At 51.7% G+C, this 25,544-nt stretch overlaps 1 protein-coding gene across 1 annotated transcript in view; it reads left to right on the top strand.

Moving 5' to 3' along the window:
• The first annotated feature begins 3,776 nt into the window (after positions 1-3,776).
• Positions 3,777-25,544, top strand: part of LOC144167473 (nucleoredoxin-like protein 1) — a 37,263-nt gene continuing 15,495 nt past the window's right edge. The window contains exon 1 of the mRNA XM_077696731.1: positions 3,777-4,073. The gene's annotated coding sequence lies outside the window, so the exon portion shown is untranslated. The remainder of the gene's footprint in view (positions 4,074-25,544) is intronic.

Here is a 25,544-nt window from a genome sequence, read left to right as displayed (position 1 = left end):
CGGCTATAATGAAACATAAAACACTGTGGGGCTACAACAAATACGAGGTGGTAAGGGGAGTCTGGAAGGGGTCATGGCACCAGGATTGACTTTCGGGAATGCGGTTATGTGCATAAAGTCAGAAACCCAAGCGGGCTTGGAGGTAAATCAGAGAGCGGTAGTCAGGCTGGCCTAGGGGCCCATAGCAAAACCACGAATGAAGCGGTACATGGGGATATGGGCTGGTCGTCCTTTGAGGCAAGGGAGGCGCAGAACAAGATAAAATTTGAGGAGAGACTACGTGACATAAAGGAGGAAAAATGGGCTGCGAGAGTGTTTAGGTACCTGTATATGAGGAGCATGGACACGCGGTGGAGGCCAATGACGAGACAGCTGACCAAGCAGTACGGAAATTCGGTAGGGGAAGGTGGGGTATACACAACAGTTAAAAATCAGGTAAAAGCGGCAGAGACGACGAATTGGGTGCAGGGAATGGAAAGAAAAAAAATACCCTAAAGACTAAAAATCAGAAAGGATGGTTTTTATGGCAATACGCGAGGAGGTGCATTGCTCTTTGAAGCACGGGCGGGGTGTCTGAAAACACGGTTAATACACGGCTAACTACAAGCAACAGGACGAAACTCGTGTATGCTGCGGCAGGGATCGGGAGACCGTAGAGCATATTGTCATAGACTGCACAGAGATACGGCCGCGGTGGGAAAATGGGGAAACGGCGTTGATGGAGTCTTTGGGATTGGTTTGAGGGGGAGCTTCAACTTCCGGGCCATAGAGGTGACGAAGAGGCGGCTGGAGTGGTGGTGGAAGAAAAGTGGGGAAGGGTAGGCACTTTTTACCACAATATTACGCAATGTTTTGTTTTACAACACGTGACGTCAGTCAAAAACAATACGAATGTTCCTGCGTTACGTGAGGACCGGAGCGGCATTAGTAAATTATAGCGGTACCCACACCATTATGTCCCCTTTTGCGTTGGTCGATCTCACGAGTACGGGAGCAGGACTGTGGGTTTGAATTTCCTAGGGTGCGTAGTTTCTTTCTTTAGTTGAACAACGTATTTAAAATCTTTTATAGGTATACACATGCACTTTTTCGTATATGCAACACACAAAAGAAATGAAAAAAAGACTGGAATTATAAAAGAGGACGTTGGCCGCCGGCGCAATGCCAGTTTTTGCGCACGTATGTAGCCCGTACCAAGAACGAAGTTGACCGCATGCCCAGGATTTAGGGACACGCGCCACCGAAACCTGATTGCGCCATCTCCCGGCGCTTCGCTTGTCCGGGGGGCGTAACTGGATGGCGCATAAAACACACGGCCGCCGTTTGATAACGAAGACAGCTAGGGGAAACGACTCCGAGATATCCGTAGCATGGCTCCAGCGGCACGCTGTGGCAAAATGTTAGGCTTGTATGACTAAAGTACGAGGTTCCCAGGGCGTCTAAACTTGTGCAGCGGTTAAAAAACGTCAAAACACAGCGTGAATCACCGTACAGCAGCATAACGGCACCTCGCTCAACCAAGCTCAACGCGCGCCGATTCGGGATCTCCTCGGGCGGGGCACACCAGCGCCACGCGCGGCGGTTAACCTGCTCACCTTCAAGGGCGTCATTGCATTGCGAGCAGCCGCCGCCTTTTCCATTACTACTGTAGCCCAACGTTACTTCCCACTAGATATGTTTAGTTGTAAAGCTCGTCCCTTGCGCCATGCATCGCCGGCGTCTTCGTTTTTCGGCGGGCCGCGAGAGGGCGGGACCAACGCACTTTGCTCTACGCGGCCGCGGAACGATGCCTCTCCCAACGTCTCTTCGGCCTTCACATCACGTTACCACGCGTATTTATAAAGACTCCCCGAAACCCGCCAGGTTCTCCGCATCCAGACTATTTCTAGCCCAGAGTACTTCGCAGTAACGGCTCATGACCGCTCAATGTTGGACGTAAAAGCCGTGCTTTACGGCTGATTGCTTTTGACAGGGCAGTGAAAGCGTATCGCAGCCTGTGCGCGCTTGCGTTCGCACCGATCGCTAGCAGCCTACCACGAGCGTGCACTGACTGCAGCAAGCTGGTAGCATACAACGAGCATGTTAATGCGCATTGATATCTACACTTCCAATTAGTATTAACAATAAAGAAAACCACACCCTTTCTTTCCGGCCAGAGCCTGGTCAACATTTGTTGTGTTTGGAGCTATGCGGCTCCAATTCAGGCCATTATACAGGAACCTGCACAATTTGCTCGGTGTCACCTTTTAAATATTGTATATCTTTGCCACGTTTCACCCTTACAACATCTCTAACTTACCACACGTCATTAACAGACGACATTTCCCTATAATTGAATTTAATGAGTAAATGAATTGACGAAGTTACTTCGGCTTACATACACTAAGCATATAGTTCTTTTTTCAGTGATTTACTGGTTTTACCTGCAGACTTTACGGATAGGTATACATTCAAGGTTTTTTTATTTACACATGACTCCACATATTTTTTCATCAAGGAGCATAGGGCTACAGAATGTCAAAGTCAAAGCTCATTGGCATGCCGGCGCATACCGTAAATTAGCGCGCCGACTTAGCCACACATTCAAAGCCCGTTCTCGCTTGAGATCGGGAGCAGAAATTTAGGCGCATCACCAAATCGATTTAATGGTACGTGCATATAATTTCTCACCGTGAACTTCGCATTCTACCGGCCTAAATAACTTTTTGATTTGATTTGATTTGATTTAAGTATTTGTTCGTTTCTCAATTCAGAGAAGTCGACATACAGAAAACGCGGGAAGGAAGAAGCGACAAGTCTGACACAGGCCTTGCCCCCGAGCACAGGCGGTTGGCACACAGGCACGCGTGAAAACAAATGGAACGTGACAAGAAAATTAATTTATAATTTATTGGCAAAGAAATCGATTTACAAACAGACACACACAAAACAAAAGAAAAATAGAAATATACACTGTACATTGAAAATAAAGGCAGGTATGACATCATTTCAATTAATAAGTCATATTAGAAGGAGCACAAGGAAACAACAACAAAAGTAGGAGTTGTATGTGCCAGGAAAAAAAATAGGCGCAGGAAGAAATTGGGTGAACTGAATATATTTCTATAATTAGATTATGAAATATTTCTATAATAATTAAAATTCCTCTTTTTAAGATATAATTGCATCAAAAATAATTAAAGCAAGGGAAATTATAATTATATAAGTTGTCTTCCATAATTTGTTCTCGTCTGAGGGAGCTTACAATGCAGTTTCCGACGAAACATATATGAAGGTGTTTTAGCTGCGTTTTCGGTGATACGTAGTTTATTTTTTCATATAAATTAGTCTGCTTTTCGCAAGGGGTAATTAGTATAAAGATGAGTGGGCAAATACTCTGGATGGCCGGTTCAGCGCTCAAATATCTGCAATACCTTGTTTTGAGATTTTATCATTCTGCCACAATTTTTATTGGTTGTTACGCCCCTCACCAAATTGCAATAGCGTAATTTTGAACAGAAAAGTGAGTTATACAACGAAAGTTTTAGCCATGATAGTATTAGCGAACCGAGCCTATACAGGCAGACCGCTGGTTCTTCTATCCTAGAGAGACCTCGCGTTCACCCCGGAATAAAGCAGGTCGGCCTTGCCTGCCTCAGCCTCACATACGGAGGCCCACATAAATTGAGTACCGTTACTGAGAAAGCACTAGAGAGCCCCTCGAAAAACCTCGCGCACTCCGCACTACAGAGTGAAACCGCACGATCAAGCAGAAACGCCGAAGACCAGGCTGCTGAATGCGCCGGCTACCGAGTCGGTTGCGACTGCAGCGCCACAGGGAGAAGGATCGGTGGCGGTTCGGGGAACGCCGCGCAGTTGTAGCACTTTTCTGTGGTTGTAGAACTGAACTAACTGAACCTAATCAACGTTGATCCAGCCAGCGTTGCGAGGCCTAACGAGTTAGGGCAGCCGGTTGGACTGGGCGTGGCTTTTTAGGTTGAACCAAGACGCCTCGGCAGCATACAAGGAAGTAATTTCCGCTAGACGACAGAGCCAAGCGTACTGACTCTGCGTTTGAGGGCTCACACGTGAAGGTAAGTGAAATTCTGGTACGAAGTCTCCAAATCGACCAAGCGCCAACCACATGCAGTGACGGCGACAAGCGAGGCTAAAAACGTTATTCAGTGAGTGCAACTAACAGATAGTGTTGGGGACAGAGACAAGCGAAAAAAATTAATACACTGGCGCCAATGCCCTTCGTCGTCGTCGCTCGTCGCTGCCACTCACTTGTGGGCTGCTTCTGGCAGGTAAAAAGCGAGCGACGAGGACGGCCCTGCTCGTGCCGCTGTCGCCGGCGGCCTGTGTGACCATTTTTTCGCTTGTCGCTGTCGCCCCAACTACCTGTTTGCTTTACCCATTGAGTTACGTTTCTCGCGTCGCTCATCGCCATCGCCGCATATGGGGTAACCTTGAAAAATCTACGGCAACTTGCCAGGCGACTGGGTCGTGTCGAGAAACGATTGTGCTTGATATGAACATCGATAAATGGAACGCTTAAAACGTTTCCTGTGTGAAGCGCTGCTCCGTTCGCGCTCAAAGTTTGCACGAAGGTGGCATTTTGTGGTACATCATGCATGACACCGGGAACAACGACTGTACTTTTCTGTTAATTCTGAAAATAAAAACGATTTTTGCCTATGGTAACATGGCAGCCGATTTGGGCTGCAAGCTGATCTTGGAACGACGGCGCCACCTGGGATATGAAAAGCGAAACGCGCGATTGCGCTTCACAATTGGAAGGAACCGAATGAGGTAACAGACGATCAGGAAACCTCTTTTGTCGATAGTTTATGATAGCCGCAAAGAGTTGGCCACAAATAACTCATACAATTAACTCATGGACACAAATAACGTACACTAATATAATAACTCAGCCACAGAAAACTCATACGAATTGTAGTAAAGTAGTCCGGTGGTTCATTGTTGTCAGTAACAGTCATCTGGTTTCAGATCGTCTGTCGTCTGCTGTGCCAGGTTACCATGCTTTTCGAAACAAGGCTCACGATTCCAAGTTCAAATTTGTCCTCGTTTCAGCAGCAGCAGACGAAAAGGGTGCCCTCTTATCTGCTGTGAATGATCTCATGTCACAAGCACAAACACACACGCACAGAATGATAGAATTAAAACGGGAACAAAGAAACAAACATGAACATAGAATCGTGAGCCTTATTTCGGAAAGCGGGGTTACCTGGCACATCAGACGACAGACGAATTGAAGTCAGATGACTGGTATTGACAATGATGAACCGCGGGAATACTTTCCTGTGAATCGTATGAGCTCTTATGTAACTATTTGTGGCCATCAGAATAGGATTGGTGAATAGGACTAACTTGATTAAAATGCCGGCAATCGACGGTACAATGCGTCGTGACGTTGGCCAAGCGTCTACTCGGGGTTATGTACTACTCTGCACTACCCGAGTTTGGCCCATTCGGGGCGGGTCCTGAGGCTTGTGCTTTTCGAGCGCACCCCTGGTCTGTTGGATGGCCCCTAGTTGAGTGTCCTGCACTTGTTGAGTGTTGAGTGTCTTAGTTCAGTGTCCTGCACTGCACTTTGAAGTTCGGGCTGGTATGTCCTGGAAGTAGCTTCGGCCGGAAACCTGGCGCAGTCCCACATTATGTGCCATTGGTCCGCTTCACCCACTCTACAAACACTGCACACACCACTCGTATAGAGTTCTAGGTGACGCACGTGTCGACCTCCACGTGTCGATGACGACCTCCTCCAGACTGAGTGCCGGGTGGGGAGGCGGCATTGTCCGTCGAGCTAGGCGGTAGCACTTTGTAACTTCGCCATAGCTGGCTACTCGGTCCTTAGTTTCGAACCACCACACGGGACCGTCACTCTCGGGGGAGCGAGGGTAAGCGCTCGCGCCGCCGAATGGGCCGTCCCGTTGTGGTTCGGTGAGGATGCACACTCGCCCGCGTGTGCATCCACTTGATACGGATGGTGCTGCCGCGGTCTTGGAGCTTGAGCTTGCCTATGGCGGCGGCCGCCGGTGCGCACACTCGCCCCTTGGAAAAGTTACGCACAGCGTTCCTCGAGTCGCTGAGCACGGTGTGACACTAGGCCTCGGAGATCGCCAGAGCGATGGCACGCTCGCTGCCGTTGTCTTGGTGCCAGTAGCCGCCGCAACGACCACTGCCGCGAAGCCTTCTCGTTTGTGTTCCGATGCGTCCACATACCGGGGGTGCGGATTTTGGGTGTGTAGCTCGGTGAGGGCCTTTGTCCGCGCCTGCCGCCGTTCTTGGTTGTACACGGGGTGCACGTTCTTCGACATGGAACCACGCGGATGTGGACCCGTGCCTCCTCGCTGATCTCGCGCGGTTGCCGGCTGGGAGCTCGGGGGTTGTAACCCAGAGACGCCAGGATACTGCGGCCCGTCTTGCATGGTGGTGGAGAGGTGCTCCATTTGCGCGGTGAGCTGCGCCTCGGCTATTTCTTCTAGGGTCTTACGGACGCCGAGCTGCAGGAGCCGAGCCGTAATCCTGGTCTAAGCCCAGCGCCGTCTTGTAAACCCGTCTGATCAGCGCGTTGATCTTCGTCCTGTCAGTGACCTGTCAGTTAAGGTAGGCCGCAACGTAGGCGATGTGACTGATCACAAACGACTGGACGAGGCGCAGACCGTCTTCACACATGCCCGCCCGTCGCGTCGAGACTCTGTGTATGAGCGGGATGGCGTCCATGGCCTTGGTGGTTAACTTGTTGATGGTCTCGTCGTTGCGGCCGCTCTTGTTGAGCAGCCGGCCCAGGACCCTGATCTTGGGAACACCGGCTATGCGTTGCCCCGATGCGGTCACGATCTTGATGCGATCGCACTCCCGAGGGGGCGCGCGTTTCCGTCCCGGTTATAGCGGTGTGAGGACAAACAGCTCGGGTTTGGCAGGCGAGCACACTAGGCCGGTGCCTTCAAGGTGCTGCTCGATGGCGGTAACCGCCGCTTGCAGCTGTTGCTCTATGCTGGCGTCGGTGCGCCGGACGCCCTCAGGGTAATGTCGCCAGCGTAGATCGTTTGCCAGACGCCGGTCCCCGCCAGTGCCCTCGCCACGCCTATCATGACGGGGTTGAAGAGCAACGGCAAGATGACCGAACCATGAGGGGGACCCATGCTGCCGAGCTTGAGTTCGGTGAGCTTGAGGTCTCCAGCGTGCAGTTCCACCATGAGGTTGGTCAAGAAGCCTTAGATGAAATTGTATAGCTCGTTACCCGCATGTTGAGTCTTAATACTTGTGCTAATATGGCTGAGTGCTGAACTTTGTCAAATGCGCTTGGTAAATCGAGCCCCAGATTTACTTTGCTATCTTGTGCCTTGTTCTCGATGATTTCTTGTTTGAGTTGTAACATGGCGTCTTTTGTGTGCTGAGTCTGTGCTGGAAGCCGATCATCGTGCCCTGGTAGAGGCCTTCTCCAGGTTTTCCTGCCACCGGTTGACTACCACGTGCTCAAGCACCTTGCCCACTCAGGACGTGAGCAAGATGGGACGCAGGTTGCCGATGTCCAGTGGTTTGCCCGGTTTCGGGATCAGGATCGTTCTTGTCGTTTTTCACTGTCTGGGGAGATTTCCCAAACGCCAGCATTCGTTGAAGTAATGGGTTAGGGCCTCGATCGATGCATCGTCGAGGTTGCGTAGCATCTTGTTAGTACCCGCCGCGGTGGCTCAGTGGCTAAGGCGTTGCGCTGCTGAGCACGAGGTCGCGGGTTCGATTCCCGGCCGCGGCGGCCGCTTTTCTGATGGAGGCGAAAAGCAAAAACGCCCGTGTGTACGAGATTTCGGCGCACGATAAAGATCCCCAGGTGGTCAAAATTAATCCGGAGCCCTCCACTACGGCGCGCCTCATCGCCTGCGTTGCGTCGGCGCGTTAAAACCTACCATCAGATCAGATCAGTCCGTTTCGATGGTTTTGGTGGCCGACTGCACTGCATCGCGGAGCCGTCCAGCTTCCGATGTCTGTGATATCTTGTGTCGTGGTGGGATGTCCCTTACGGAAACCGTCCCAGTCTGTCCACTTGGTGTAATGGTGTTGCCCTGGAATTGATTGGGTATCGTAATTTCGAGGATGTAGTGGTCACTACCCTGTGCCATGTTACTTTGCCCGTGTGGTCGTTCTTGAGATATGTAAGGTCTGGTGTAGTGTCTCGTGCTACGGAGTTGCCGATGCGGTTGGGATGAGCGGGGTCCGTGATCAGGCCACAGTTGTGGTATAGGATATCCTGTCACAAGTCCCGTCCTTTGGCCGTGTTTTTCACGTAACCCCACGCTCAATGGGCGGCGTTGAAGTCGCCTCCGATCAGCAACGTGTTGTCTTTGGCTTGGGTGCTGGCTGTGTGTAGTAGGGTCCTGAATTTCTGTGTTTGGTGCCTGGGGTTACTGTAGATGTTGGCTTCGAACAGGCTGCCTTTCAGTTGTTTGCTTGGGATGATATCGGTGAAGGTGTATTCCACGCTGCTGTGGCCGTGTTTAAGTTGGTGCTCGATGAACGTAAGCTCTTTGCGGACGAACGTGCAGACGCCCCTTCTTTCCGCCGGACTAACGTGAGCGTGATATCCAGGGAGAATTGGATTCGCCGTCGCCGTTTTTTGCAGAAGGATGATGTCTGGTTTCTTAGGTACTGTGATGTGTTGTTGCAGCACTGCTCTCTTGTAACTGGCAGTTCCACTGCCAGACCATAAGTCTCGGAAGCGAACTTATTGTGTGGCTTGGAACTGGGACATCGTTGTAGCCGAGTTGGGTATTGCGTCTGCTCTTGGAGGTATTGGTGGTTGGCGAATTGCGGCGCAAAGATGGGGCTGCGGACTATCGGTTTGAGGGTCTGTTAAATGATGTCGAACCGCTCTTGTATGTTATGGAAGGACTTGGTGATCAACTCCGCCAGCCGCGCCAGTCGTTGGTCGGAGATGGCAGCCGTGTCGGCGGAGATGTTGGCGAACGCTTCAATTTTGGCTTCGAGCTGAGTTTCCAGTTTGGTCAGTTCCGTTTGGTTGCCTGGTGTGGTGCGTGCTCGTTTCTTGGGGGTTGGTTCAGTGGTCTTTTCCTCTTGGGGCTCGTCTTGGGTTGTGTCCATTGATTGCGTGTCCTAGTGCGATGGCGTGTCGGTGTTCTGCTCGGGGGTAACGGCGGGTGTATGTGTCTCGGGTGACTGAACTGGGCCAGTGGTTGGCTGGGTTCGCTGTGCTTAGGGTGCTTTCTTGACCTCGGCTAGCTCTTGGGTACGCCGGCGGGTGGTTTCTACCCGCGTCGCGTTGGTTGCGCGGAGGTGTTAGAGTTCCTTGTAGGAGGGGCTGGTAATCCACGCCTGCCAGCCGCTTGGAGTGCTTCGGCCACTAGTGGCGCTGTTGGAGCTAGCGCTGCTGCGTGTAATTTAAAGCGAGTAATTTAAAGCGTGTAATGTAAAGCGATCACGCAGGAACAGCTGTGTGATCGCTTAGCGCCGCAGCTGTTCCTGTCAGATGAGTTACGGCCGCGGGATGCGCTGCGCGATGCATGACGGGAAGCGCGGCGTGAGGCATGGCGCGACGCGCTGCGAGACCCGCTATGGGGAAAAGGCTGAGCGAGGGGGAGCGTCCAAGGCGTGGAAGCTAGCTTGATTCGAGTGCTTGTTTTTGCTGTTCTTCAGCGTTACGGCGTTCCCACCGCCATCGCCGCCCGACGTATGGAACCTTATATTTGACTCTGCAGAAGCGGTCCTCGGTGGGGTGTTCTGCGCCACAGAGCTTGCATTAGGGGACACACTTGTGGCCCTGTCTTGGATTAGAAACACCGCATGTAAGGCAGACACGTACGTTCGGTGTGGGGCACATGTCGCGTCTGTGGCCGACCTTGCCGCATACTTTGCAAACCTCTATTGGCTTCTTGTAGAGACTGCACGGGCAGAGCGTGGATCCGTAACGCACATACCTGGGAACCTTGGTACCGTTGAACATTACAATTGCTGTCGTCGTGTTCCCGATACGCTTCGCCCCAGCAGCAAGGGTGTTGTGCGTGGTAACGATCTGCTGCATTATTTCGGCTTGGCTGTCCTCAAGCGCCATAGTCCTGATCACGCCCCTTCACTGTGTCGTCGGCGGTCGTTCCGTAAGCGCTCACTTTGTATATTTTGCCTTGGACGTTGATAGCTTGAATTCGAGCATACATCTCCGCTCGCTCCGTGCTCGAACTGGTGAACACAGTAATGTTCTGCTGGGTATTGGGACACGCCATATCCTCAGCACGATCTGGCTTCTTAAAGGAGCCATGAAGACAAAATACAAGTTGGGTTTATTAGAACGACTGCCTAGTCCCGATAACAATGATACCAATATCATCGCAATCTTCGAACAAATAACGGAGATATTAAAGAAAACGTGTGAAGCCGTGGCGACCCCCTAGCCAATTTCCCGCAACTTTTCTATGACGTCACGGAACCTTGTTTGTGCGATTGGCGGCCGCCTAACTGACCTGTCGCGACGACACATGACTGGACGTCTGTAATAGGGCCTCTAGTCCCATTTGACCGCATCACTTCAATGCTAACGTGCAGTTAACGCGCTGAAAATTATGTTTTATTGTTGGCCCGTGTGACGTCATTCTTGCTCATAACACGTCACTGTAGCGCAAAATTTGAAAGTTTTTAAATACTTCTTGCTTTTTTTTCGTTAAAAAACATCTTTTGTGGCTGTAATGGAGCTGAGTGAGATACTGAATCCTAGTTCTTTCAAATTAAACGAAGTTGTATTTTCTCTTCATGGCTCCTTTAACTCTTTCACGACGGCACCATAGGCAATCGGAAGCCGGCGTTCGATGATTTTAAATCTCCCGCAAAATCTGAAACCCGCGCTCCACAGACAACTATCGCCATCTGGTGTGTTCATTGGCAACCTCTTTCAATTTCGGTTTCGTTTGTTTGTGTCTCGTGTGGTGGGGGTGAGCAAGAGAAATTTGAACCGACGGTAGAAGGGGGGGGGGGAGGAAAAATGGCGTCGGGTTCGCGCCGCGCTCCGCACAGTCGGACTGGTGTAGCAAGCACGTCGGCAGCTGCTGCTGTCGATTTTAAATGCAGAGCATTTCTTAGCCTCGCCTATTCCTGCGTCGGACGGTGTCAACAGCTCCGCGTCCGCAGCAGGTGCGCCTCTCCTTCCCTCTCTCTCAACAGCAGCTGGCGCGCGCATGCGTCGTAGTCAGCCCGTTCGCTCCGTCGCGGTCTCGGCCTAACAGGTGCGTGATAGCAGCGCGGTGGGGCGTGGAAGGGCGCGGGAGGGATATATGGAAGGGATATATTCCCAAATGCACCGCGCGGAAGGGATATATTCCCAAATGCACCGCGCCGTATCGCGCTATCACCTTTAAGATAACCTGGCGCTCGTGTCAGATTAGCGCTGCAGGATTCAGGTGCGACGCTTGTCGAGAGCGCTCGATTTTTTTCTTGTTTTTTACCACCGAACTGATGTTTTGCGAGGACACAAAAGAGTATACCGTAATTACCAGATTCTAACGCGCACCCGATTTTCCTGACAAAAAACTGAAAAAACTTGCACCTCCGATTGTAACGCGCACGGAACTGTGTGAGCAAGAAAAAAAACCTCCGTCGCATGCCCCCGCGCGAGGGACAGGCACGAGTAAATGCAGAGCATTGGGGGTGGTCACGTGGCGTAGGTTGTGGTAGTTGGCGGTGGTAGTTGTAGTTGTTGTCGTACGGGTGCGTCGACGGCGCTTGAAGGCCAAGTACGACGAAATGCACGAGGCGTTGGAGCACGGGGAGTTTGCGAGCTTGGACGAGTTACTTGCCGCCTTCGACGTGCGGTCCGGGGAAGGAGTACTCGGAGATTCTGCGGGCTGGCGCGTCGCGTCCGTGCGTGCTTCACGCGAGGATCCCCGCCGAGAAGCGCGTGAACGCGTTCAACCCGTGGATCGGAAGGGTTCTCGGCTCCAACATGGACCTGCAGATCATCCTCGACCACTACGCGTGCGCGGCGTACGTCGTGGACTACGTCAACAAGGCCGACCGCGGCATCTCGTTCTCGTAACGCGGGGTCCGCCGCTCGCCGCTGACGTTTCGAAGGCGTGTCTCGCTCTCGATTCGATGGATCCGCAGCTCGACGCTGACGACTGGCGGCGGCCTCTCGTTCTCGACGCTCGGGATCGGCCGCTCGACGCTGACGCTTCGCCGCTGCTATAGTGTACCGCTGCCTTAGCGCGCGCAGTAGAGGGAGAGGAGGTAGCACCTGCGGCCCTGCGGCTGCAACGCCTCTTTCAGCGCCGGAGCACGCGCATGCGCGCCCGCACCTGTTGTTGAGAGCGAGGAGGAGCGGGGGAGGGGCGCACGTGCTGGCTGGCTGCGGGCGGCGATCGCCAACGGACGGGTGACATTGTGAGTTAAAGAAATGCTCTGCATTTAAAACGAATGCGAGAGAAACGGGTGATTTATTTCCCGAAGTAATCTCACTCATCTCACTCCTCGTCGCTCTCCGCTGACCACAACATCTCGTCCTCGGTGCCGTCAAGCACGTTCGCGATGCCACACTTCTGAACTAACGTTCAACCATGGTCGATGGGATTGTGGCCCACGCCTCACACGCCCATCCCGCGAGCTTCTCCAGAGGCGCACGCTTAAGCCGACCGCTCGTTTTGAACGCGTGATACGTGATAGCCGCTGCTGCCATTGGTGACTTCGGTAGGAGGGTAATTTGCGAGAGGTTGCACTTCGGATGGGCTCCGCCGTTTTTCTGCGCTTTGCTCAGTTTAAAATGCCTTTTCAGCGTGTCCCTCTGCTGCTTTAACGACCCAAAGTGTACGAATTCGTCCGGTACCCGTCTTATCAGAGAAGACGTCGTTTTCTACCGGCAAGAAGGCCTCGAACTCCAACCTCCTGTGAGCAGGGGCTGGGCCTATTAGGCCTAGTGCTTGCACCACAACGACACTCAGGCAGCGGAATGCCCGGCGAAGACTACTGAACGCACCGGACGTGCACGTATCCGCGACGAAATGGCAGAAGGGACCTCTCAACGAGGGTATAACCCTGGGGCCATGGACTTTTGTGAGGTGAGACGCACCACACCGCCCATACCACCAACAAACGAACTCACTGCTAGTGGCGTCAAGGACGACGGGGAAGACACCCAAGACTGGAATCTTCGGCTCTACAAACGTCGAGAGCGACTGCGTGAGCCCGTGAAAGAAGCGGAGACACTGGGCAAGACGACTGACACAGGTGGGAAACCTCTGAGAAGACACCTCCCTAGCCTCAAGCCATTCCAATACCGGATTGTTGTTAAACCGCGAGGAGGCATAAACTTGTGTGAAGTGGAGGGGGAGGTGACTCGCAGCGTTCGAGCAGCCTGCCTAACTCCCTTACAAGAATGCCCGCTCATCCGAGTGCACGACAGCCAAAACATTGCCCTTATCTGCACAAATAACCTCGATGACGCGAAGGAACTCCTGAAGATAGGACACCTGCGCATACAAGGAAAAGACCTAGAAGTCAGCACTTACTCAGCGATGCAAGAGGAAGTATGCCGAGGAGTCATTCACGGGGTGGACGACGGAGCGACCGACGCGCAAATCGAGCACGAACTTTTGGCACCAGGATATGAGATTTTGGGCGCCAGGCGACTGGGTAAATCGAGTTCGGCCGTGATCGTCTTCTCCGGCAAACGAGTTCCCTACACGGTGCGCTACGCATGGTTGGAGAAGCGGTGTTTTATCTACCGGAAGACGCGTGCCGCATGTTTCAACTGTGGAGAGGCGGGACACAGAACAGACGTATGCCCGAAACCCAAGGGCTTTGCCTGCGAAGACTGCGGACAACCAAACGCCATGGAAGACCATTCGTGCACTCTCACGTGCGCACTATGCAAGGGACCGCACAAGACATACTCCAGTGAGTGCAAGGAGAAATTCTTCAGGCCAGACAAACCGGGGAAAAACAAGAACGTAGTTCAAAATCCGTATCACGGTAGTGTGCAAGAACCGGGATCACAGCAACAACTGGCGCGGGGAAATAAGAATACACCCTTGGCGACAGGAGCGAGTAGCACCTGCTGTGAAGAGAGCAAAGGGACGACGTCATGCGGCCGCACACACGAGTGGGCGACTGCAGTGACCGGAGCGAAAACCCGGGACAGGGCCTGGGCCAGCTCTCTGCCGGGCAACACTCAGCTGCAGCAGCAGCACACGAAAAAGAAGCAGACGTCCTCAGGCATCCAGCAATCTCTTCAGGCCAAGGATCAAGCCAAAGCACAGAACAGTCAGGTGAGCAGGGACTGGCCTCCCTTACCCCCACTCTCTGTACACACAGAAATACAAACACTCCAGACCGAAAACCAATCGCAAAAGGCAGAAATCAGAGCGCTGCGAGCAGAACTCTCAGCCTTAAAGGCTCAAATGGCGGTACTATCAAAATCCCAACCACTCCGCACGCAGTCACCACCTAGAGATCCCGTTGCCCCTGCATCAACTCCTAGTCACCTCCCTAATACCTCACAATCCCCTCTTCTGGGAGACGTGTACCAACTTGTCTTACAGGAGTTCAAGGCTTTCAAAGAGGAAGCAAAGCAACATCAAGAAGGTGTGCAAACTCAACTCCGACAGATGAGCGAGCAAATTGGAGGTAACCGGCGCTACACTGAAACAGCAATAACGGCACTTCGACGTGAGATGCAGGAAAAACGCAGGAAGCGCATGGCAATGCGAGGACCGACAGAGGATCAATGGTCAGATACGGACTCGACATGCCATTCAGCCGCGAACTGAGGATTTGGCAGTGGAACTGCCGTGGGTACAATCGGAAGCAGTCGTCCCTCCAACTATATGTAGAAAAGGCTGTACATTCCCCGGCAGTCATGCTGATACAGGAAGCGAATAAAATGCATATCAAGCTTAAGGGATACAACACTTTTCAAACGAACAAAAATACCGCCATTCTCGTGCAAAAGGAACTAGCTGTGTGCCATCATGATGCATTTGACTCGGATACCCCTCACGAATATGTGGAGATACACCCAGCCAAACGGGGAGGGCGTAGTCTACACATCCTGAACGTATACAGCAGCCCGAGCAACCGTAACCCCAATTTGCACTATCTAATCAAATCCTTCCTTACTTCGGCCGGCCGTGGTGCCCGTGTGATGGTGGCGGGGGACTTCAATGCTCACAATGTGGCGTGGGGTTACAAGCGAACGGACGCAAAAGGCAGGAAGCTGGAAGAACTGGCAGCCCGGGAGCATCTCACGTTACTCACCGACCCACTGCAACCTACTAGGACAGGAAATAGCGTCAGCAGGGACTCATGCCCGGACCTGACCTTCGTACGAAATGTTAGGGAGGAGAAATGGGAAAACTTAGGGCAGAGTCTCGGAAGCGACCACTTTATTTTACAGACGAGCATGGACGACGCTTGTGGCAGATGGGAGAGAAGACGTCGAGCTTGCAGACTAACAGACTGGCACAAGTGGAGAGAAGCCAGAGAAAGACGGCTTGGGGAACAGGGGGGACCCAACATAGTGGACATCGAGCTGTGGACCCGAGAGCTATTATTGGACGTGGAACACCACACGCGAAAAATCGAAGCTCCAGACGGCGTGCCAGCTGTCGACTCGCACCTTCTCCATATCTGGGATGCCAGAGAGTCACTCACCAAGAGATGGCGGAGACAGCCCCTCAACCGCAAGCTACGACGCCGAGTGGCCCAGCTCAGTAAGGAGGCAGAAGATTACGCCATAAAGCTTGTTAATCAAAACTGGAGAAAGTTTTGCGACAGCATGTCGGGCCAGCTAGGCGTGGCGAAGACGTGGAAGGTTCTTAAAGCAATGATGGAGCCGACTGCCACGAGGACTGAGCATGCCAATCGACTTGCTAAGCTGGTGCCCCAATACCCCGGGACGGACCAAGAACTTATTGACGACCTCAAGGCCAAGTATCTCCGAACAGACCGCCGGGGTGATTACCCAGATTACCAAGGAGAACCCAACGAAGTCTTGGACGAACCCGTCACTATACACGAAATCAAAACTGAGCTCGCCAACATGAAGAAGACCACAGCCCCGGGACCAGACCAAATCACAGCGAGAGCCCTCTACAACCTAGGTGAAGCAGACATTCAAGCTTTGGTCGACCATTTCAATCGGGAGTACTGGATCCCCGGTTCATTACCGCAACAGTGGAAAACAGCGGAAATTCGGTTTATCCCGAAACCGGGAAAGGACTTGAAGGTAGAGAATCTTAGGCCCATCTCGCTAACATCCTGCCTGGGGAAACTTTTCGAGCGAGTAATCAACACTCGATTGCAACGGTTTCTCGACGGCACAGACCAACTTCCGCACACACAGTTTGGCTTCAGACCACACCTAGGCACTGCCGATGTGCTTTTGCAGGTCTACAGGGACGTATACCTTCACCCAGACCGCATGCAACCGTGCGCGGTGCTAGCCCTTGATTTAAAAGGGGCTTTCGATAACGTCCTGCACTCGGCCATACTACGCACCTTAGCGGAGACTAATTGCGGCTCCAGAACCTACAACTACATCAAGGCGTTCTTACAAGATCGGAAGGCCAAGCTCTCTATAGGGGGACTCGAGTCAGATCTAATTGAGCTGGGATCGCGGGGTACACCCCAGGGTGCAGTTCTCTCCCCTTTGCTCTTCAACTTGGCGATGAAGGATCTGCCGCCCAGACTGAACCGGGTGCCAGGCATTTGTCACGCACTGTACGCGGACGACGTCACCATATGGTCAAATCAAGGAACTAGGGCCGACATAGAGGACAGCTTCCAACGAGCGATAGAAATCGTGCAGACCTTCGCCCGGTCCCGTGGCCTGGAGTGTGCACCGGATAAGTCGGAACTACTGGTGGTCCAGCCCAAGAAGCCCAAATACCCGAAACAAGACCCCATCAAGCTGCACGTGGATTTCATGCCTATCCCCGCCAGGCAGGAGATCCGTGTCCTCGGCGTGCACTTTTCCAACATGGCACACAATACCACAGCGGTGAGTCGCCTGATAGCGGCGGCCAACCAGGTAGCCAGAATGATCAAGCGAGTGACCTCCAAAAACCACGGACTGAAAGAGACTGAAACCACTAAGCTGGTACAGGCCTTTGTGGTCTCTAGATACACATACGTCGCTCCTTTTCTGAACCTCAAACCCAGAGAGGAGGACAGACTAGACCGGGCTCTTCGTAAGTGCGTCAAACTATCTTTGGGCCTCCCAGTATCTACGTCCAATGAGCGCCTAATGGCTCTGGGGGTCCATAACACCACAAAAGAGCTCATAGATGCTCAGAGAATAGCGTAACAGGTGCGCCTCACGAGGACAAAAACAGGCAGAGCCATCCTAAATAGACTGGACATAACCCCTCCGACCACGGTGCAGGATCGATTCGACATCCGTCGAGAAATAAGAGAACGCATTCACATCCATCCCCTCCCCAGACACATGCACCCGGAACACGATCAAGTCCGCAGAACACTCCGGGCCCAATACCTCTCCAAAACGTGGGACTCCCACCCTGCTACAATCTACGTGGACGGTGCCGGCCCCACCAATGGGGTGACCACAGCAGCAGCCTGCTCATCCAGTGGTAACCCCATTGCAATGGCATCCATCAAAACGACGGATCCGACCCGCGCGGAAGAGGTCGCCATCGCCCTGGCCATCTCTGCCCATCCTCGCGCCAGTATACGCCTCGAGATTCGCGATCGCTGCGCCGCCTGCCGCCGCTTCTCCGCGGCGTTTGCGGGATTAGCGCTGCGTGGCTGATAGGTGGTCATGCAGTGTTTTGGTTCTCTTTCGCTTCTCTTTGCCTTTCCGCGCACTAAACAACTTGTTATGGTGACGTCTGTAAGCTAACTGCACGTTTAGGGCACTTAAAAAAAAACAGCTGCGTCTTGGTAGAGCGCTCTAACGCCAACAAGAGCTACCCGGGGAGGCGGTTCTGCGCGCTTCTTGGCCGCTCTTGCGGGTGTCGGCGACGGCAGCAGCATATCACCGCTGTCACCTTCGAACACGTCAGCACAAGTGATCGCCTCGTTTAGACCTGATATTGGCACTGTAAGAGGTTGGTTCGTTTTGCAGCGCAAACAAATGCGGCTTTGCTTCGAATATGTACGTCGTAGAAAAATATGTTTCGGGGATGTGATAACCCAATAGCTGACAAAAACTTGTGCCTTTTATGGAAATATAAGCCACGCGAAAATGTTAAGTACACTCAAAGTCTGTGCATTGTCAGATATGTGCCAACTTATGCCTTATAGTAAGAACCAAGGTATATGTAATGAAACCACGGGAAAATGAAAGGTCTGCAAGTCAGGAATAAATAGAATAGTCGTAGGGGAATGAAAAAAAAAATGAGTGCAGCTTCTGAAATGCTAAACACGTTTGTTTGAGCAAGGTAGTATTCACCAGACCAACTAGATGCGAAATGCACTGATATTTCGCTAGACATGGGGGGGGGGGGGGGGGTGAGGAGGAGGACGCTCAACTATCGTTGTTTACAAATGCGGAGCGAAATCAACGAATGAACGTTTTAGTAACCACACACACAAGCTGCGTGTTCACTTTTCGTTTGTTTTTCGCCTTCAACGAACGGCTGATCACTCGGCGGACGCATTTTTTGAAGAATACAGCGTTGACAGTTCACAAGCGATACGAAGTGTCGTTGGAAGAGTTGATTGATTGGTTGCAGGGTTTAACGCGCCGACGCAACGGAGACGATGAGGCACGCCGTAGTGGAGGGCTCCGGATTAATTTTGACCACCTGGAGATCCTTAACGTGCGCCGAAATCTCGTACTCACGGGCTCGTTGGAAGAGTGTCGTATCTGATAAGGGTCTCTGATTTCGGTTTATGCTAGATTCTGCAGTCTCCCTGTGTCATACGATGTTTCGAAGAAGATTTTGGTGAGGGACGCGGATTACTCTATAAGCCCATCTTCGCGCTTCTCGTGGAGGATAAATGTAACAGATGAATCTTTGCGACCGCTCACCTCGGGACAAGACGACACAGCATTAAATTTGTCATCGTGTGCTGACTCCGGAGTGTAATTTTGCATTATCCATCGTACTTCTTTCGTACTATGTTTGTGAAATTTATGCCGCATTGGCTTGTTCATAATACTGATCAATATCTGATATGTGATATTGGCAGGCGTAACTTGCGTGCTGTCAGGTATGAGTGCTCTGCTGGATTTTGTAAGTGCACAAAGTCGATTTACATCATAGTGTGTATGGCCGCAACATGACCATCGGAGGAAACACTGCTTACGGAGACACTGCCACTAAATTTCAGGGCAGCGGAATTGCAACCAGCTGCATGCAAATGCTGGCTTCGGGACGCCGACCTGTATCGCGTCATATACGTTTATACTCTCGTGAACACACCACGCTTGCAAACAGAGTGCCTGCTCCACGTTATTCGGTATTTTGAATGCGGACAAACGGTAAATCGCTGTCTTGAACGATCCCCAAAAGCAACGGCGACAGGGGGAAGCGGGCCGGGGACTCCCGCGCCTGCTTTCGAAACGGGCCGCTAGGAGGATTTCAGTGGCGCCCCTACAGGCCGCGCTCGAGGCGTATACTAACCGATTCCCAAGAGGCTTGCCGAAATTTCCTCAGAGGCAGGATATGTCGCCAGGCCCTTCGCATAATTACGAATCAGCCGCCTGAAAGGGCACAGATCATATGGTTCCCGGGTCATCAGGGACAGACCGGGGGGAATGTCGCCGCGCACGCGTTAGCCCGCGATTCCTTATTCCGGGCGTTCACCCCCGCTGGTTGCCCCCCAGGCAAGGGAGCCAGCCGATCACCTTCACCCCCTTCACTGCGTACCGCCTACAGGGAGATACTGCTTGAACAGAGGCTCGGCAGGATGAGATTTCCAGTCCCTCATCCCTCGCTCACAAGAATGGAGGAGGTGTTACTCCGACAACTTCACACAAACACACTTCCAATTCCCGCAACCCTACACAAATACTATCCAGACATCTACCCAACACCACAGTGCCCGCACTGCGACCAGACGGGAGATTTACTCCACACGATGTGGCACTGCACACAAAACCCCAACATGAAGAACATCACACCGAACAACAGATGCACAACACAATGGGAGGCCACCCTGCTCAACCCGCATCCAGCTTGCCAGAAATGGCTGGCGGACCGGGCTGAGAGAGCTACTCGTCGACCATTGGCAGCCCCGGATTAGCGGGCCCGACCATGGCTCTGAGCAAATAAAGTTTTTTCTCTCTCTCTCTCTGCTGCCATTGCTGTTATCAAGCGCGCAAGTGGAACGATTTGACGATTTGTGTGAACGCCTATAGAAAAGCCTAGGCGCCTATGCTTCCTGCGTCCGAAAAATCGTTGCTGAAAGCTTTAGCGTCGTCTTGACATGGCGATGGCGATGGGTGGGACGAAATTTCCGCTGTTTCGGTTTCGGTTTCGTGTCGGATTCTAACGCGCATGCGATTTTTCGACCTATTTTTCCGGAAAAAAAGTGCGCGTTAGAATCAGGTAAGTACGGTACTTGGATGCACATTTTACAGAGACTCACTCACCCTTGAGTGCCCTCGCGGCGTGGCACAGCCGTCAGTTGCGCTAGGTTGACGGGCCCTCAAAAATGCAAAACCTGGTGTACACTGTTGATTTATATATTGAATCATAGCCAAGGAACGTAGGAACAATTTGTATATCTTAAAATACCTGAAATAATTTTTAGTCTCGGTAAAAGTGCCGATTTGTGTTTTTCGTATACTTTTCTTGGGGGCTTTTTTCTGATTACTTGACCAATAAAGTGTAAGTAATTGTACCATTAACAAAACTGCTGCTTTGTGTTTGGAAGAGCAATCTATAAGCTACAATTTCATGCATAGCAAGGCTACGTGTGTCGAGTAGCTCAAGAGAAAAAAATAAACGTTTTGTGGAAGCACTTAAAATCGGCCGTTTTTCCGCCGTAACGAAAGAGTTAATTCCCGCTGCCGCCTTGATGGCGGTTGCCAAGCATGCAGCTCCTCCCTTGGTAATATCGACCCCTCCGCGGGGCTGCACGACGATCTTAATTTCTTCTGCAGGAATGGGGGCATTCGAGCCGTCCGAATAAATTCGGTCCTAACGTTCTGGTTGCATTTAGGCTTCTGCTGGGAGCTCGGAGGAAATTACATTAAAACACTTTCATTACATTACATTAATGTAATGTAATACATAATACATGTAATACATGTAATGTAATAATGTAATACATTACATTAATTACAGCACAGGAAAAAATTACATTGATATAAATACCCCAGAAAGCGGGGGGGGGGGGGGAAATCGCCCCGCCGGTAGCGTAGTGGTTATCGCACCAGACCGGTATTCTAAAGGTCGTGGGTTCGGATCCCACCTGGCGGGCATTTGTTCTGCGCTTTCTTTCTTTCCAAATTCTTTATCTGTTTCAATGACCTACCACAACCTCCCCTTTGCTTTCCGAGGTTTTCTTGACTGCCAACCCTGATTTCTGTGTTATATATATATATATATATATATATATATATATATATATATATATATATATATATATATATACTTGAGAAAATGGTAGACGCACGATTAAAAAGAAAAACAGTGGTTTACTGACGTTTCGACTGGAGGACCAGTCTTCATCTTGAGTTCTTCTGGCTCCTCGAGCAGTTCCTTTTACTGCTTATATATATGTGAGGAGGCGCTGCTTACCGGACAGGGGTCGGCGGGTCGAAGCGAGGAAGACGAGGTGTGTGCGGAGGCGGAAGCAGGGCGCGAGAGGCAAAGAGGAGGAGGAAGAAGAGGTGGCTAGCGCTGGAGGCAGGAAGCAGGTGGTTCCAGAAGCTTTCGGCTGGGCGAGAACGCCTAGGGGGTCTTCGTCACGGAGCCGCACATTCCTCCTGGAAGCTCTCAGCTGGGCGTCAACGCCCAGGAGATCTTCAGACCGAGCAACACCGGGTTTCTTCCATTCGAGTCTGTCCACGGAACACCCGGGCCGAATACGACGTGTTGTTCATCGGGCACAGCACCAGCATCGACAAGGGCACCGAGCCCAGCGCACCGAGCCTTGCGCACCGAGTCAACTCACCAACTGTGACCTACACGTGAGCGCGAACAATTTGGAGTGGGAATTCTCGCAGGGGTCTTTGCTACCATAGGACTGTTGTCATTAGATTAGCTGGATTTCATTTGTGCACGTTATTTTGTAATTTGTCCCGTCAATATAATTTGGTCCTTGTCCGTAGCCAAATCGTCTCTACTCTTGTCGCCCGGTAAATTTTAACCTCCTCATCCAGAAAAACAACCTGCATCACAAAAATGGCGTCCGCGACAGGACTCTCTGCGTAACTTCCAGAGAGTCGAGGAGGGAATTTTCGCGCGGAGAGGAGAGCACTTGGCGCCGGAATGGACATGGACAAATTGCTCGCAGTGGGAAAAGAGTTAGGCCTGGTGGGCAGTGAGCTGAAGGAATGGGTCGAGATAGAGATGGAAAAGAAAAGACAGGAAAGACAGGATGCGAGACAAGAAACAGCGCTCGCGAGACAAGCTGAAATTCGCAGGCTTGAGCTCGAACGCGACGAGCTAGATAGTGAAATCCAGCTGCAAGAGAAGAAGCGCGCGACTCTAGCTTTAGATCTCAAAATTGCAGACAGAGAGCGCCGCGTCTCCGAAAAAGGATGGAAATAGAGTTCGGAACTCCACGCACGTGCGACAGAGGGCATGCGGGTCAGTGGCAGTGATGAGGCCGCGTGCGGAAAGGAAGAAAAAAGAACAGATTCCGAACTGCCACACGTACAGGTGAAAGACTTGTTCCAGGCACGAAACGGTGCACGTGTTGAGTGTGGCATGGAGGTATCCTTGCAGCGTGCAGGGAAGCTCTTGGGGGCAGATAAAGAGCTTCGGAAAAAAGAGAGGGACTCACTGCACGAGCTCGTGGGGCCCGGTAAAAAGCTTTTGCAAGCCCACAGGGACCAAGCTGTAACAAATTTTTTGAAGCATAAGTGTGCACCCTCCAGCAAGCCTGCGGATAAGAGGGAGGTCAAGTGGTCGAAGCGTCGTGTTGTTGATACAGGCGAGAGTCGACCTGAGTTGAAATGCAGGCCAAATAAGCAATTCGTGCCAGTAGCGCACAGAAAGGAACAGACATGCAGGCGACGGTTCCAGATAACAGGAAAGAAGAATTATCCGCACTGTCTGGGAGGTCAGAAAACGCAAACTGGTGAACTACTACCTGAATTGTCCCGCCGCGTGCGAGCTTACAAGTGGGCTCGAAGAATCGCTCGCGCGCGAAGGGTAGTGGACGAGCTAGTAAAGCGCCGGTTTCTAGCGGAACCATTGAGCCAGGCTTCGTGCCTTAGGTGCTCCATAAGAGCTCGCTCTCAGAAGAAAAGGGATCGCATCCCTAAGGGTGCGGAGTGGACGCGTCGGAAGAAGGTGAAGATGAAGTGACGTGGGAACAAACGGGACTGAAGACACGATTTCGACATGGCTAGAAATCTCATGCCTAAACGAGAAAAAGAGGTTTGAAAATTATTTAAGGAAAGAAAACTGGTAGATTGTTGCATGTTAGGTTCATAGGTTGTACTCTGTTAACTGTGTGCGGGCTACTCGAGCAACCTTGAACGACGGCCAACCGTATACAGTGCTGGACGGTTTTTCGCGGTGGTAGTTTAATTATTGTTTGGTATTGTTTAAAACATCCGCGACTCCTTAGTTTGGTTGGAATAATTCTGGTTTTATTAGTCACTACTTATTTTGGGTGGTTTGTGTAAGCCATGACTTAGGAGATGGTTTGTTGTATTATAAGTACTTGTATTTGAGTTTGATTGTGTGCTGTTTGGATTCATTGTTATGCAGTGTTTTGGAAGTGTTACTATATGACGTGAAAGTGTTCTGGTGGTAGTGGTGATACGTGGTGCCTTGCGTGTAAGCTGACTGGACATTCCACTGTGACCATCGACGGACTTTCCACTGGAAGTGTTTTTTCCCCCAAAACACTTCTTTCGATGGGGGCAATTGTGAGGAGGCGCTGCTTACCGGACAGGGGTCGGCGGGTCGAAGCGAAGAAGACGAGGTGTGTGCGGAGGCGGAAGCAGGGCGCGAGAGGCAAAGAGGAGGAGGAAGAAGAGGTGGCTAGCGCTGGAGGCAGGAAGCAGGTGGTTCCAGAAGCTCTCGGCTGGGCGAGAACGCCTAGGGGGTCTTCGTCACGGAGCCGCACATTCCTCCTGGAAGCTCTCAGCTGGGCGTCAACGCCCAGGAGATCTTCAGACCGAGCAACACCTGGTCTCTTCCATTCGAGTCTGTCCACGGAACACCCGGGCCGAATACGACGTGTTGTTCATCGGGCACAGCACCAGCATCGACAAGGGCACCGAGCCCAGCGCACCGAACCTTGCGCACCGAGTCAACTCACCAACTATGACCTACACGTGAGCGCGAACAATTTGGAGTGGGAATTCTCGCAGGGGACTTTGCTACCATAGGACTGTTGTCATTAGATTAGCTGGATTTCATTTGTGCACGTTATTTTGTAATTTGTCCCGTCAATATAATTTGGTCCTTGTCCGTAGCCAAATCGTCTCTACTCTTGTCGCCCGGTAAATTTTAACCTCCTCATCCAGAAAAACAACCTGCATCACAATATATATATATATATATATATATATATATATATATATATATATATATATATATATATATATATATATATATATAATATGTATACCAAACAATGCCCCATGATATATACCATACACCATGGACGTTACGTCTTTGCATACCAATGTTCCCCACTCCGATGGAATACAAGCGGTGATCTACGCTTACAGTGAATCGCGGGAGCCTAAAGCGTGAACCTCATGGAGCGTTTTCTGCTCGGAAAAACGCGCCGCGCACGCCACAGGCGCGCTGCCGCTGCCGCAGAACCACCCGCACTCTGCGCGCGGCGCGGCCAGTGGCGGCAACATGGCGGCGGCTTCGACCGCGCAGTCGTGTGGGGAGCTCGAGCGACCGCTTCTAAGCGCTCTCTAAAATGCTGCTCAAGGAACACAAGAAGTAACTTGTGTGGTGAAGGAGATTATAATGTGGGCGAAAACGGTACTATAAAGCATCATCCGCGCCGTTAGTGAAAGCGCCGATGCAATATCTGCCTTGGTGGTAACTTACGCAGGCAACTGGGTTTAGGCTTACCAGTGGTAAGCTTAAACATCTCTGGCGGAGACAGCCGGCTGTCTCGATCGCTTCGAAACTGCAGCCATGAGGCGCGCGCCTTCCCATTGGCGCAAGTCGTCAGGCTCCTCCTAGCGTCACTAAATAAGCTCCTCCCACTGCCGCGCGCGACGCGCGTCATTTTCTGAGCGAGGCGGAAGCTGCTGCGCGCGCGGAATCGTCGACGCGGGCGTAAAAAAATCGCACGCTCAACACCGACGTGCACGAATCGCGTGCAAAAACGCTCCTTGCGGTCCACGCTTAAGCCGGTCGAGAAATCTACATTTGCCTTATTACTAAGATTAATTCTTGAGCTAAATAATTTTGAGTTCAATGGCA

Source organism: Haemaphysalis longicornis, unplaced genomic scaffold (genome assembly GCF_048455015.1).
Source record: "Haemaphysalis longicornis isolate Haplotype H1 unplaced genomic scaffold, Haemaphysalis longicornis Haplotype H1 scaffold_1, whole genome shotgun sequence".
Classification (NCBI taxonomy): domain Eukaryota; kingdom Metazoa; phylum Arthropoda; class Arachnida; order Ixodida; family Ixodidae; genus Haemaphysalis; species Haemaphysalis longicornis.
This window is presented reverse-complemented; position numbering and strand designations above follow the sequence as displayed.